General features: G+C 50.3%; 1 protein-coding gene across 7 annotated transcripts in view; it reads left to right on the forward strand.

Annotated features, from left to right (window-relative positions):
- The first annotated feature begins 754 nt into the window (after positions 1–754).
- The window catches only part of HIVEP3 (HIVEP zinc finger 3), a 403,526-nt gene continuing 388,491 nt past the window's right edge, over positions 755–15,789 (forward strand). For 5 of the 7 annotated variants that reach the window (XM_075908754.2, XM_075908748.2, XM_075908758.2 and 2 more), the window contains exons 1-2: positions 1,208–1,344; positions 2,286–2,395. The gene's annotated coding sequence lies outside the window, so the exon portion shown is untranslated. Of the gene's footprint in view, positions 823–1,207; positions 1,345–1,926; positions 2,169–2,285; positions 2,396–15,789 lie in introns of those variants that run through there. The other 2 variants (XM_075908749.2, XM_025181907.3) reach the window with 2 other exon arrangements.

The following is a 15,789-nucleotide window of genomic DNA, read 5'->3' on the forward strand; positions in this document are numbered from 1 at the left end:
ATAAGTTAAGTGCAATATTGTATTAACAGGACATTGTTAATTGTGTCATATTTTCAACTAGTTCTTAATGCCACAGTCAGAGGCTGGTATCTTACATTTGAGACAATTATGGAAACAAATCAGACTTCAGTGTTTGTTTAATCAAGACTTTCAAGCACTCACACTGTAGAAACCCCAAAATGACTAGGAGTATCACCACTTGTAGGGAAAATATGTGAGTCTCAATTTCTTTGCCAGCTGACTCTCTTCATAACAACATGAACAAGCTAAAAATCAAAGAAACACTAATAAAGCAAGTCCCTGTATTTCCTTCCTGTTCATCTGTGGGCAGAAGGAAGAAAAATACACAAATATTAACTTCACCAGTAGGTCATCAGGAACAGCACTCCAATACCATGTGGTTGTAAGTGTGACATGAATGTTTAGATCCAGAGATACTTACTAAAAGTGAACTTTTCACTTTCGAATGGCATGTCTGACTAAAATGCAACAGTTTTTGCTATGCTGGTTAGTTTAAGTAAACTGCCCAGTGGGGAAACAGAAACAGTGCCATGTGGCAAAGATACCTAACCAACACGGTTTGAGTTGAAAATATTTACCATTTGCAGGTCAGAAATTATTTGATGAAGAAATTAACAAATCATTTCCGGTGATGGACCAATTAGAAAAAAGTTCCGATCTGTTGAGGAGTTAAAATGTTTTAATTAAATAAATTATGAATGGTTAATTATTTATCCAGCTCCTCACTTCCGCCTGGGGGGGAACCTGCAGCTGGAAGAGTTGCCTGTCTGAATAAGCCAAGACCCTGTTTTCCTATCAGAAGTGAGGGCTTGGGGGGGGCGGCCGCAGGGCGCACGCGATGGAAGCAGCGGTGGCTGCAGGACCGCTGGCTTCGCAGCAATCCCCCTGACCCGTGGGAAACGCCAGGGGACGTGCTGGGGCCCGCGGGGAGGAAGGCGAGCCCCGGTGCCGCTGCTTCTCCGGGCGAGCCAGGGAGCGGGGCCCACTCGCGCCCTGGCCCGGAGGCGCCCTCGCTCGGGGCCGGGCGCTAGGGCCGCCCTTGCTCCGGCGAGTGCAGCCGCGGCTGGCGGCCCGGGCTCCCGGCGGGGCGGCGCCGCGCGGAGCCGGCCCGCTGCTGACATTTCCGGCGGCGGGGGCGCCGGCTGGAGCAGCCACACATGCAACTGGAGGCTTCTCCGCCGCGCGGGTGCGATGGTCGGTCCGGGCGGCTCGCCAGAGCCGGGGCTGCGCCGGGAGCCGCCGCGTGGGGGGCGCTAAATGACCGCGCCCCCGGGAGCGGCGCCTTCTGCAGCCGCCGAGGATGCTGCCGGCCCGGCCCCCCAGGTGGGCTGGCGCGCGCGAGCCGGGGGGCTGGGCTGGGGCGGGGGGGTCCCTCCGGCTCTTCCCCGCACGCCGAGGGGTGGCCGCGGAGCGGGGCCGCGGGCGGGCTGGGGAGCCCGGAGGGCGGCTGGTGCTTTCGGACCTGCCCGTTGCAAACTTCGAGCCCTGGCCCTTCGGCTGCGCGTCGGCACTTGCCAGGGGCTGGTCCCCGCCCGGCATTAACCCCCTCCTCGCCGCCGGGCAGAGTCGCTGCGGCGGCGGCTTCTTGCCTCCAAAGAGTCGGGAGTCGCACAGCTCACGCGGGGCTCCTCGCTTCGGCCGTGACTCGTGTCCGCACGCAGCGGCCCCATGGCAGGCTCGCCGCTTGCCCAGTGCGCACATCACATTCTCCCCGTTTGGGGTGGTAGTAGCGAGGATTACGCGGAGAAATCCTCAGCCCGCCGCCAGCTCCCTCTTCCTGGCTCGTGTGGATGGGGGTTTTTGAGCCCTGAGTGACAGCTCCCCCGAAGCGATAATTGGTGTACTGTATCTTTAAAAGGTTAAAACCCTTTTCAAAAAGGCCTAGACTCATAGTGGGAAAAGACAAGAGAGGCTTTGGCTGGCTCTGGATCCACAAAACAGCTGCTGATTAGATTCTGCGTCTTCAGGCTGAATTTATTACAGATTTTTCAGCAGCAGGGATTCTAGGAGGAAGCTTCCGTTTGGGTTTCTTGACCATGGTTTATTTTTATTCAGAGGAATAACAGAGGAAGGATTTGTTCCGGCTGGAGCATGCTCACAACCTGCAAGATCTCCCATTATTAAACTGCCTACTTTGGGGCTTTAATGTACATGGTTTATTATTGCCATTGTTGTTGTTCGGCACAGCCGATCCACTAATCTTATTTTTATTTTAAAAGGGAGCTGATCTCGTAATGAGCTTTTCCCTTCTTGGCTTGAAACAGGTGCTAAGGAAAGAATGCAAATAGCATTGGTTGCTCAGAACACTTCATAAAGAAGGCAACAGTCCCCCAGCCAAACCAGTACAGAATCTGCCTGGCATCAGACAGCAAAGGTAGGCACTGGGATTTTGCATTCTGTGTGTGTCTGTGTGTGCATCTGCGGCGGGGTCGTATTTTTGACTATTGCTGCCATTGAAGAACAGCCCAGCGAGATTCCATTTTGCCTGCGCTTTCCTTATGAAAGGTGTCAGGTTGCTGACGAGACTGCCTGTTGGGCAGTGCTGCTGTGTGCTGGGTCTGTGTGTGTGCGTGTGTGAGTCTGTGTATTCCCTGGGTGGGCTGAGCTCACTGCTCTGCATGGAGTGATGGGTGAAAGCTGGGAGCCTGAGGTAACCTTAGCAGTGTCAGTCAGCCTCCATCAAGCATGTAACCCTGTCGGTGCCAGCTCAGACAGCCACGCGGCTGTTCCTTCTTTTTTAATTAGCTGTGGCTGTCGCCTGATTCATCATCGACTGACAGTACCTTCATTTTCTCCGAATGTAGCCGTATTCTGCTCGTGGAGCAGAGGAGGCCAATGTGGGGAGAAGTAAAAAGCCTCGTCTGTTGGCTAAGCTAAGAATAAGGTTGACGTGCTGCTGTTTGTGAGCATTTACCACTATCAGAGGGCCTGCCGATTGCATTCAGGAGAAATGGGTGGTATGTTGCTTTTTGAGAAGCCTCATCCTGCTAAAACCAGCGTCATGCCAGCTCTCATGGCTACGTTGAGTTGGCATGACAAGGCCCTGCTCTGTTTTCATGTCTGGTATTCCTACTCTGTCTCTGGTGAATGCCCGGAGCTCCTAATTGGTGATCCATCTGATATCAAAAAGGGGACATGATCCATTCCTCATTTTCACAGGCAAAGCTGAATGTGATTGTCCTCTCTCCTACACAAAGCTTGGTCACTGGCAGTTAGTTCTCCTATTCACCTGCCAGAAAATATCTGGATCAGGTCAGTGTTTTCCCCTCTTCATGGATTTGTTGAGCTGTAGCCGTGATAGGTTTTGGCGGGCTATTGTAACATTGTTCTGCAGATGCATGCTGCACAACAACCTCATGCAGTACCTGGCTGCGTGTCTGGTTCATGCACTCGGTCTGCTGCTGTGTGTGTTTCACAGAACTGCAAGGCTGGAATTGCAGCAGTGACTGCAGAGGGCTCTTTGGGGGCCAGATTCTGCCCTCGTTTTATGCATGATCTCCTTTTGGCTTCTGTGCTATGAACTTCTGAGGCCAAAACTGAGCTCTTAGCCTGGGAATCTGGAGATAGATCTTGACGTCTTTAGGAAGGGTTGAGAGCCACAAAGATTTTGTTGTGTCTGACAGAGAATAGGTGTCTGTTGTAGCAATAAATAGCCACTGATACCCAGGAATTCAGGAAATGTTCTGCAAGACTTGTGCCATTCATTGATTGTAAAAGCCCAGGGCAATCGGCATATCACACGTGGTATTTCATAAGACTACCCTGATGAGGCCCCCTACAAACAGAATTGTGGCTATCCAACCTGACACCTATAAAGTAACCATCACTACATCTATAGCTCCCCCAACTAATTACTTGAATTAGGAATTTATGGGCATGGGTGAATAATGTGCATGCAATGTGACTAAAATAAATTGTTGGCTCAGGGACTGTGTTGATCTGAGAATATTCCTATAAACCCTGTTTCTTCCTCTGAGTCATTCACCACATGTCTGAGCTATCATTAAGTCCTCTGCCTCCAGCCCTTTACCTGTGCTGCTGCTGCCCGACTGGAGAGTCCCAGGCCTGCATCTGCCATGTGTGTGTCATGTGTGCACATGAGCGTGCATGCACCTCTCTCCTGCTCCCTCTCCAAAGTGACAGCTCTGAATCCTAACATGAACTTCTCACCATCCAAGTACATACTTCCTGGAGAAAATGTAACCGGCTCAGCACACCAACATCGCTCTGATCAGCTAGTTTACGGGGCACTCTTCCTGCAGAGATAAGAGTCTGTCTCGGGTTTTACTCTAGGAGCAGGACTGTCAGTGAACGGAAGCAGCAGCCCTGCTCTTTATTAGATTCTTGTCAAGATTTTGTTTCCACTCTAGGGGTATGAATCCTCCCGGCTGGAAGCGACCGAAAGTGGGTTTATTTATTTATTTTGTTGTCACCAGCTTGTTTGCACAGCTTGTCATGGGAGGCGCTATCATGTGCGAGATCCTGTTCATTTCCAGTCTTGGGGCTTTGGTAAACTCAGACTAGCAGGGGTTGGCAGGATTGTTGCAATATGGTATTTGGAGGAGACACCTCCAAGGAAAACTAGGAGCCGCAGGAAAGTGATCGTGGTGCCTTACTAGGAGATGCTCTTCCTACTAAGTCATTTGAGAACCATCATGGTGTCGGGGTGATGTGCTGCTAACAAGATGTAATATCAAGGTCCTCATCTCTCTGGGTCCCTGAAGATTTAATAGCCTTTTTTTAAGAATAGGGAAACCCAGGTGTTCTGGCCAAATTCCAATTTGGGTAACTTCATTGTTCCTCCTAACATTCCTGCTGTAATTTCATGTGGCTGTAATTAACTTGACCTCCTGATGTGAATGGTTATGCAGGACAGCTGAGAGCTGCTAAATAGCTAACTTATTCCACCCCAGAGGCGTCTGCATTACTCACACAGTTCACATAGTAACTCTCCTGTAATTCCACCTGTAGTTTAGAAAGTCCTTCAGGATTCGATGGGAATGAAAGACCCTCCGTAAACCAGATTATTCTCAGCTTTCCCTTTCCATCCTCAAGAGGTAAAGTACAACAGTAAAGTTGATCATTCTAAACACCTGTAGAGCCTGTGTTACGGAGTGGCACCATCATCTCATAGGAGAGTGCTGGTCCTCTTGGTTGTAGTGTTTGTAAAACAGCTGTAGATGTATGTGTGTGCAGTCACACCCCCACACCAAGAGATACCTTCCCAGAATACTGGTTGAGGAGATGCTGAAAATTCTGAAATTTGACTTGGACCAGGCCGACAGTCTAAACTGATGCCTTGGCAAGTGGAGACCATTCGGGGCAGATGGTTGGTCATTGCTGGGTGTGGAAATCAAAGCCTTTGAAAAGAGACACCCGAGCCCCCTTGAATGCCTCCAGAATGTGGTGTATGCTCGTTTTAGGACCTAGCTGTGGTTAGCGCCAGTGGTTCTCAAACTGTCCTGATCCCTTTTTTCCAGCGATTTTAAAAAAAGGTCTGGCCGTCCTGTTAAATATATTTAATGTAAATGTAAGAAACTTTAGAAGGAAAATCCGGACGCTTTATGGATGTACCAGACACAGAACGCAGTTTGAAAAGCTAAAGCTTTTAGAGAGTGCTTTGCCTTCTCCTAATCTTGTGCTTCATTAGCTTAATTCAGAATGTGCACCTAGATTTTGATTGGTACAGTAATTCCCGGGAGTCTTAGCTCTCTTCATTTATGGCGTGAAGCTGGTGAGGAATGGAACAAGATGTGAAGAACTGGAAGTTTATTTGTACAAATACTCGGCATGCCTCAGTTTCCCTGGTGCTGCCAGTGTGACAAGGGTGTGTGATTGTTGCAGAGACCCCCTAGGTGGCAGGTGCAGCCCTGGGTGGAGATAATGGCAGCCGTTCTGTATCCTGGCAGAAGAGCAGTTCCAGCTAGCCGGAGGAGTTGCAGAGAGGGGGAAGCCAGGTGACTGGTTTGCCCAGGAAAAGGCACAAAAGATGGGGCAGAGGCAGCTGGGCGCGACTAAGGGTAGGCAGCTAGAAGCTGGTCAGTCTCCTAGTTTAGGATTTGAGGGTTAGAGCTCTAGATTGTGTTCCAGGCGACTAACAAACCCTTTGGTTTCACAGCACTGGCTGAGGGTTAAGGTTGACTGTGGAGTCTGGGGGTGTATGGCTCCTTTAGGGATATGTAAAGGCTTCCCTAGGTGCCCTATTCAGTTGGCATCACAGTGGGGAGCTCAGGGCATGAAACAGGGGCGCTGAATGCTCCTGAGATCTGACCTAGGAGGCGCTGAAGCCAAGCAGGCTGGCCCTGGTGTAAACGTGCCTGGTGACAGAGTCCTGTGGATCCGTGGAGATCTGCCTTCTATCCGCTCGTATCTGCATCTGTCTGGGCTGGGCAGGGACTGTCTCTTTCTCCTGTGGCGCCCTGTTCTGTGGCTGGGGCTCTGAGTTGTAACGGTAATAAAATCCTAAATAACTATAATCACAAAGGAATCTTAAGCCCTCAGGTATTCACTTTTGGTGGCTTAGACAGCATTACCTCTCCTTGGCGGGAGCAAAGTGAGGTTCGGACAAAAGGCAACGTGCTGCCGAACCATGTTTAAAGATTACAGACCTTATTGCCATGGCAATGTCAGAACTGACAGGCCCCAGCTTCTTCATCTGGATCTCTGAAAGACTCGAGACATCTGTGCTGAGGATGGAGATGTGCCAGGTGCTTAACCCATGCAGTGGCTCACCGGTGGCCTCCCTGTCTGAATGTGGGGGGAGGGAGAGCAGGGAGGAGGTGGTAAGAGTTTTTGTTAACATTTAAGATGCTCTTCTCTTACTCTCTGTGGAAAACAAAGCAGATGGGGGAAATGACTTGGCCGAGATCTCAGTGCGTGTTACTGGAAGAGCTGAGAAAAGAATGAGGAATCCCAACTGCTGTAGATACCAGTGCTTGCTAGTTTTCTTTTCTTTTTTCTTTTTTTTTTTTTTTCCAATGACTGAGCGTTCATGAGTCGCCAGCAGCTGTAAAAATACCTGGAAGAAGAGTGTTTTTTTTTTTTCTAAATAATCTTTATGGTGATATTTGTAAGAGAGAACCTGGTTCGTGACTGCCTGCAGAATAGTCAGGTCACTGGTTCCCAACGCGGTACCTGCGGGCGCCATGGCGCCCGCCGGAGCATTTGTGTGTGCCCGCCGACAACCTGGGCCGGCCCCGCCCTCGGCGCGCGGCGCACTGGAGGCGCCGGCCCCAGGTGCGCAACACGCACCGGCACCTGGTGCATGGCGCTTGGGTGGCCCCAGCCCCTGGGCACATGCGGGCGCCGGTGCCGGCCCCAGGCACGCAGCTCGGGCGGCCCCGGCCCTGGGGCACATGCTGGCGCCGGGTGCAAGGGCATTCCCGCCCCTGGCGTGCCCCAGGACACGTGGCCCCGCTCCCGGGCGCCTGGCGCATGAGTGGCCCCGCCCCCAGGTGCCCGGGAGCCTCTAAAGGTTGGGGACCACTGAGTCAGGTGATGGCTCAGATTCTGTTGTTCACAGCTTAAGTAATTTATATTATCGAGAACTGGGCTAACGTTCACCAATCCTCTTGTCTAACTCTGGGGTTCCCAAACGTGTTCATGGCATGGACCAATGTTTAGTAGAGAGATTGGCTCTTGGACACTTCCACTCTTATTTGGGAGCTGGGTGGAAACCATGGCACATGCTGAAATGGAAGGAAGGGACTTCAGAAGTGTTGAATGTGTCTGTCAAAGAAGTTTAGCAAGGTGGGGGGGAGGGGAAGGAGGCGCAAGTACCACCTGACCGGACAGCTGTCCATGAATGACTCCAGGAAGGACTCTCTGATGTCCTGGTGCATCACAAACCACCGGTTGGGGACCACCAGTCTAGGCAAATGAGCAATTCCTGATTTTACAGTGAGATCCATGAAGAACAATGACACTCTTAAATTCATCAAAACTGCTTCACCTATACCAACAGACATCTGAAGTCAATCAAAATTCTTCAGAAGGTACATATGTTAACAAGAAATGCCTTTTCCTTCTTAACAGGGTACAAGTCACTCATAGAGTATGCCACGCTAGGGCTGTGTCTAGACTGGCCAGTTTTTCCAGAAAATCAGCTGCTTTTCTGGAAAATCTTACCAGCTGTCTACACTGGCCGCTTGAATTTCCACAAAAGCACTGACTTCCTGCTGTAAGAAATCAGTGCTTCTTGCGGAAATACTATGCTGCTCCCGTTCAGGCAAAAGTCCCTTTTGCGCACAGCTTTTGCGCAAAGGGGCCAGTGTAGACAGCTCAGATTTGTTTTCCGCAAAAAAGCCCCGATCGCGAAAATGGAGATCGGGGCTTTTTTGCGGAAAAGCGCGTCTAGGTTGGAATGGACGCTTTTCCGCAAAAAGTGCTTTTGCGGAAAAGCATCTGTGCCAATCTAGACGCTCTGTTCCAAAAATGCTTTTAACGGAAAACTTTTCCGTTAAAAGCATTTCCGGAAAATCATGCCAGTCTAGACGCAGCCTAGGTATGCCAACAAATGTTGTTGTAAAAAGTATCCTCTTTTATAGATCTGGAAATAAATAGTGTAGGGAAACTGAAGAATACTCAAATTTCCTCCCAGCATGTGCAGTTTCTTTAAAATATTCATGTATAAAATATCATTATGAGCATTCCAGAGACAACATTAACCCAGCATCCCTAGATCTCCACTGCTTCAACCAGTAGAGCCGAACCCTCCCACCCTGCCTCACGCATGTTTGGAATATGGGTTACAGTTCCCCGCTGAGGGCTCAGTTGCAGGCCATCCGCCCCTCCTCTGTGTTCTAGGCTCTTGGGTTTTATCCCTTTCCTGTAATGTATCTGGGATGGCTGTGGCAGGAGATGGGACGTGGATTGGGGTGAGTCAGGTGAGGTTAGCCGGGACCTTGGCGTGGGTTTTTAGGGTTATTCTGGCCCAGAATGATCTAAATGCATGTACTTAATCGTTTCTCTGTCATTGTAGGGGGCTCTGGCCCCCCTTTTCTGTGACTGATACAATGGTCTAGTCTGGGCTGGAATACTTCAGTTTAACTTGGGTTGTTGTGTTTATTGTGCAGGTGCCGAGTAGTGTTGGTGGCTGTGAGAATCAGACTAGATCCTCTGGTGGTCCCTTTACACTCTGACTCAATGAACACCAGTCCCTCTCCTCTCAGTCTTTCTGTATATGGATTTGCCCCCTTCCTGACTTCTCACCATGACAAAAAGGCCCTGGGTATCCACATCTCACTGTAGAGAGAACATTAGTAACCACGGTAGCTCAGGTTGCAGGCATGTTTCTGTTCTGTTTCCCCCTTTGCATTTGCTTGTGTCTTTCTGAAATTTTTAATGTCACTTTCCAATCTTGGTGTATACCTGAAAGTGAACTCTATTGGAAAGTTTGTGCAAAAAAAATGGTTCAGGTTGATATTCGGTGGCTTGTCAATCAGGTGAATTTTAATGGCCTGCAACACAAAACCACAGTTTTCTTACTGCATTTTTTCTAAAGCATGATGGTTTCATTCTGCAAGCATCTGTTGCTAGAGATGAATAAACAATATGTTTGCTAAACAAACCACATCCCTTAATCATAGGGACAGTTCCAAAAGGCACTGTTAATTGTAATTAACCAAAGTTATAGTCAAATATAAAGAAATGATGCTGCAATGGATGATAATGTGTGACTTAAGGCAGTGTTGAGCGTGGTACCTGGCCAGATGGTGTCAGGTGAAGGGAGGAAGTGCGTTGTGCTTATAGCTCACAAATTTAAGGAGGGCCAGGAGAGTGGCTTCATATTCCGATGTCTCTGCGGGAGGTATGTCCCACCAAGAGACACCACAGAGGTTTTATATGAGAAATTGAGCAGCTGGGTCTCATTGCACAGATGGGAGGGTCACAAGCTTCGGCACGGCTTTGACCGGGATGAAAAGGATGGGTTCATCTATGAAAGCTAACTCTGCTTCTGGAGACAGCACGTTGTCTAGGGTGCATGGTTACGAGGCCAGCAGGGCTGGCAGTCCTAGGTTTGTGGAAGATGTGCCAATAAGGAATTGAAAGCATAGCCCTGTCAGTATATATAGGCATTGCGGTTAGAATCACTGACAAGGTGCTTGAATTGTTCGGTCTGTAATCAGACTCCATAGTAGGTGTTTTCAGAAAAAAGGAGTTGCCTCTCCAGATAATTGCCAACATTGGGGTGCTCCATGTGAGATTGGCTTTGTACAGCCTAGCTGGATGCCCTGCTCCTGAACTATTACCCTGGGCCCCGTCTTGCATGGATCTGAGCCAAACATGTATTTTCTCATCTCTTAGTAAAGTGCCATAATCCATACAAGAATAGTGATAGAGATGCAGCCGTGTTAGTCTGGGGTAGCTGAAACAAAAGACAGGACTATGTAGCACTTTAAAGACTAACAAGATGGTTTATTAGGTGATGAACTTTCGTGGGCCAGACCCACTTAAAGCTCATCACCTAATATACCATCTTGTTAGTCTTTAAAGTGTTACATGGTTCTGTCTTTTGTTTCATAATCCATACAAGTGTGCAGTGATGATCATTGGGTTTTCTTCTTCTGTGACGAGTCCAATGGAAAACATACCAACCGCCCCAACTTGGGGGGAAGGTTAGATTCAGATGTTTGTAGCTCAGGCCCAACTCTGTCATTGTTAGGAACCCAAAAGAGTAAGGATTGAATTTTCCCAAGCACTTCAATGACTTGGGTGCTCAAGCCCCATAGAAAGTCATCTATCTCCAAATCTACTACTTATTAGTCACACTTTTAGGGGGACTTAGAATTTAGCTGGACTGGAATTACACGTGTTCTCTAGCAGATTCACTGCATGACATGTAATAATACCTAGAATAGCAACTTCTTTCCATGATTACCAAGATTCATCACCCCGGAGGAAAATACAGATATACACTCTACAGATGCTGGTATTCTGATCATTTATGCAGTTCCTGATACTCTACGCGTGACCTCAGCCCTGGGGAGCTTATACTCCTACATAAGAATATTATTGTTGTTGTTGTTGTTTACAAAGCAAAAATGTAGTATGAAAAGGTGAATGGATTATGGTATTGTGTTTACAAGTCTAGGTCAGATCTGGAGTCAGTTCCTAGCTCTTCCACAGATAATCAGCGTGACCTTGGGTAAATTGCTTAATCTCTATGCCTCTGCTCCCCGTAAATAAATCAGGATAATAATACATCTTTTGTCCCACCCCCTTGTCTGCCTTGTACAGTTGGAGTGCTGGCTTTAGGAGGCAGGGGTTGTCCATCGTTGTATTGTTTACAGTATCTCTAGGGCCTATCCTACACTAGACTAGGCAGGTCAGCTAGCCCGGTGCCGGGCTGTGGACCGCTGGCTGCTGTCCAGCTATGCAAAATGTGTAGCTGGATTCGGTTTACCTTAAGCTGAGCTGCAGCAGTGTCTACACTGCTGGAGGCTGATGGGAACAAACAGTCCTGCCGGCTTCCCTTACATCTCGCAGAATGAGGAGTACAGGACGCTGGCGGAGGCTGCTCTCCACATTCCATTTGGGGGTCTACACTAGACCTGCTAAATTGAATGCTGGAAGATCGACCTCCGCAGGGTCGATCATCTCCGTAGTGTGGACATGCCCTAGCACGATACGGCCCTGGTCTTGATGGGTGTGTCTCGGTACTGCACAACAAAAGTACTAGATGATGCTAATGGAAGGCATGTGCCATTTAGAAAATTGTACAGGGGCAATTAGCTGTCACTTATTGCAGCGGTTCCCACCCACCGGTCCGTGGCCTGGTGCCGGGCTGTGAACCGCTGGCTGCTGGGCTGCGGTGGCTCTGGGGGCCGGGGCTGCAGTACAGCGCCCAGAACCTCCTCTTCCACCGCGGCTGTTGGGAGAGGCGTGTCCTGCCAGGCAGGGGCGGGGTCTCCTCCCGCACACAGAAGAGCGGTTTGCTGCACAGTGGGAGCGCTGCATGGAGCACGGCAGCCTCAGAGGAGCCACAACGGGGGCAGCAGCACACAGCTGGCGGCTGGGAGGCAGCGGAGGGCTAGGTGAGGGGGTGGGGCAGGCAATGGGGACTCCAGGAGCTGGGCTAGTGCTGGGGAGCTCTGTGAGTGGGGGGGGCACTGGGGTTTCTGGGGTAGGGAGCTGGCTCTGGGGGTGGGAGGATGGCTCTTGGGGGCTCTGGGGCTAGTAGTATGAGGGATATGGGGGCAGAGCGGGCACTGGGGGGCTCTGGGAATGGGGCTAATATTATGTACTGGGGGCTGGCACCTCCGGGGAGTTGGGTGCAGTGGGGCTCTGGAAACAGGAGGCTGGCATTGGGGGTGTCTGGTGGGGGGGGCTGGAACTGAGGGGTTTGGGATGGGGACTGGCACTGGGAGCACATGGGGACTGGCACTGCAGGGGACTCTGGAGCCAGTGGCTGGTGCTGGGGGTAATGGAGGGGTGGGGGGGGGGCTCTAAGGGCTAGGCCTGGCACTGCAGGGCTCAGGGGGCCGGGATGTACCCTAGCACTAGTCCCCAGAGCTGCCGTGAACAGTCAACTTCAGCTGCAGCAGCCGCCCTCCGCATGGTGGCCGCCGCAGCTGAAGCCAGCTGTCCACTGCTTTAACCCATATGTTTGTGAATGGGTTTGCCGGTCCACTGACTCATTGGACTCTCCGACTGTAGGGTAGAAAAATGTTTGGAATGCTCTGGTGGCTGGAGGGAAATGCGCCTTTGAACGGTGTCCTCGAGCGGTTGGCCTTGGCTCACGGACGTTTGCGTCCCTTCCGGTATCCGGCATTACTGCATGGTTCTACAGCAGTGAGGCATTTATTTCTGGGGGGTGCACTCAGTTGCAGGGGTGCGTGGGCAAGAGAGTTGTGTTAAACTACAGGTTGGACCTCCCTGATCCGGCACTCTCGGGAAGGAGGGATTTTGCCTTACCAGGGGAGGCCATTTCTGCCCCCTCTCCCACCGGCCCCCCAGCCTGGCTCCACTCCTTGCCTGGCCTCCCAGCGGGCTCCCCACCTGCAACTAGCCCTGCCACCCTGCCACGGCAGCCCATGGTCCCATGGCTGGAATTTTCAGCCTTGCCACGGCAAACCACTGCCTCGCTGCCGGTGCTCCCAGCCCCGCCAGCCCTGCCGTGGCAGCATCAGCCTTGCCAGCCCACAGTCCCGCTGCCTGAACTCCTGCTCCACCCCTTTCCCCCAGCAAGACTGTTGCTCAGCCAGAGTTCCCGCCCCAGCCAGCCTATTGCCCAGACACTGGCCTCCCTGCAGCCAACCTGGCTGGGTTCCCAGCCCTCACAGGGTCCTGCCTTTAGTCCTCCACCGGGTCTGTCTGGTCCAGCAACATCCGGAACGCCTGCTGGACCATGGGAGTCCCAGTGCAGAGTACCTGTAGCACATGAAGTATAGAGTTATAAGAACTTGTGTAAGCCTGATTGCTTGAATAAGTGTCCATTCCAGGGGACGCGTTGCTGGCAGGTGGGAGTCACCGTTTATTTTATCCCTCGTTTGCTGAATTTATTTGTGTGTTCTGATTCGTATCATCCCCTGGCAGCTGGCACTGATCAACGCCCCTTCAAGTGACCGGTATTGCAAATGCAATACGTTGTGAATGATGACGTAACTCGAAAGTGTTCTCAAGAACAAACTTTTAACAGGAACATTGGGAAAATAACTAAATCCCCAAACTACTTCATTTAGGTGGAACGCTTTTGCAAGCCTATTACCACAAGGGTGAAGCGAGTCATGACAAAGCTACAGAGAAGCACAAACTGATTTGTATGTTTTGAATTGTCATTGCTACGATATGTAGTGGAAGAGCTGTATGAAAATACCAGCAGTCACTGCACACAAGACTCATGCTGCTGAAGATCGGCCTGTGGAACTTCCATCATTGGCGGGAATGTCGTCTGCTGGTCAGGTCAGAACTTCTGGGTTCCGTTCCCAGCCCTGGGACTGACTTGCTGTGTAACGAAAGACCAGATCCGCCACACATCTGTGTGCTAGAGTGTAACGGTTCCTATCTCAGAGGTTTTGCAGGTCTTATGTCATTATTGTTTGGAAAAGACATTTAGACCCACAGATGCAAAGCAACGTATCCGTGGAAAGTATTGTTACGGGGTGCTGATAGGAATTCCATACTTTTTTGGGAGGTGTTACGTATTTGTGTGTCTGTGAATGATTGCTGCAGCAGTTTCTCTTCAGCTGCTTAATAAAGAAAACATGAATGGGTCTTTGGAGAGAGGGTAAGTCTTTCCTTGGCTAGGTGTATTCAGTAGATAGCTATAGGTACCCCTGCTTCTAATGCTTCCTCCATTTGTGTGTGGATGTGTGATCTTTCATGATCATTTGCCATTGTGAATGCTGCTCGTATCCTGATCCACAGCAATGGGGTCAGAGGAAAACGTTATCAAGAAACCTCTTTCACTTGGTACGACTGAACACTCTTGTTCCCAACCTGCTACCAAGCAATAACCTAATACAATTTCTAACAAACAAAGAAAGTCTGGTACAGCAGCATTAAGTTTGTGCAGGCAAGCAGTGTAGAAGTTTAGGCTGAGTATCTAACCCTAACTCCTCCTCTTGTGTATGTGTTGTCACTCATTGACAGTACCGCACCGGGTGTTCTACACCCTGTGGTACATTCGCAGCTAAGGGCTTATCTTCACAACCTGCTCTTCAGGTTCCAGGGGTGTGAACAGGAGAGTCCCCGCGAAGTGCTGCCTGTAACTTCCTGTGAATGCATCAGATGGGTCCCTGCTTCACACTGTCGCAGCCATTCTCAGTCTGTGGGTTGGGACCCCAAAGTGGATCACAACCGCCCCTCTTTCATGGGGTCCCTGGGACTGGCTTTGAGTTGCTGGGGCTGAAGCTAAAACCTGAGTCCCCCACCCACGGCCATGAGTTTCGTCCTTGGAGGCTGGGGCTCAGGTTTGAGAACCTCTGCGCTCTCGTCATCCTGTTTGAAGAGGTTAATGTTAGTGCAGACTAGGAGCCTGTACATTTGCACCCTTAGCATTCACATGGGCTAGCTGTAGCACAGCAGTTTGGGGCAATTCTGCTTTGCTACTTGCTCCCCCACATGGGGCAGCGTAGACATGCCCGAGAGAAGCTGTGATGCTCCTGCAATTAAAGGCTTTTTACATGGGGAGATGAAACGAGCGAGAGCAGAGCATTGCTCAGTAGCTTAGTGCGTGTGTGCAAATGGCTGAAATAAGACTGGCTGGTCAAATGTAACTGAACCCCAGAGCTAGAAGGCTGAGAAGGGTGGAACTCCCTGCTCCTTCTCTGGGGGAAGCAGCTACCACCAGCCTCTTGTCCTTGCATTACCATGTTGCTGCTTACCCATTGCCTGGGCTCCCTATCTGGATGCTTTAACCCTGTATAGCCTGAGACAGAATGGGATTAGTTTAGACTGGACCAGCTAAAATGAAGGTGACCAGGCCGGCTCTGTTCTGACTTTGCAGAGCTAGAAGTAGCAGAATGGCTCTGGATGAAGTCACAAGCGTAACTGTTTTCACTTTAGAAAAGGACCCCAAGCAGATTGAGCCTGGCCCTTGCTGCTGCCTTGGTACCTAATAAACGCGCTACAAAACTGTCACATGGCTTGATTTTTGATTGCTCAATTACGCAGCTATAGTTTGACATTAACATAGTTTTACATTAATTTTCCCAGATTCTTTATAAGCCGCAGATAGGGGGAGACCAATCGTCAAAGGCCAACTGTTGCCAGTTGAAGTCATTAGCAAGCTGAGTGCTTGTAAATGTAGCATGTATCACTTGACCA

This window comes from Pelodiscus sinensis, chromosome 26, assembly GCF_052426305.1.
Source record: "Pelodiscus sinensis isolate ZL-2025 chromosome 26, ASM5242630v1, whole genome shotgun sequence".
Lineage (NCBI taxonomy): Eukaryota > Metazoa > Chordata > Testudines > Trionychidae > Pelodiscus > Pelodiscus sinensis.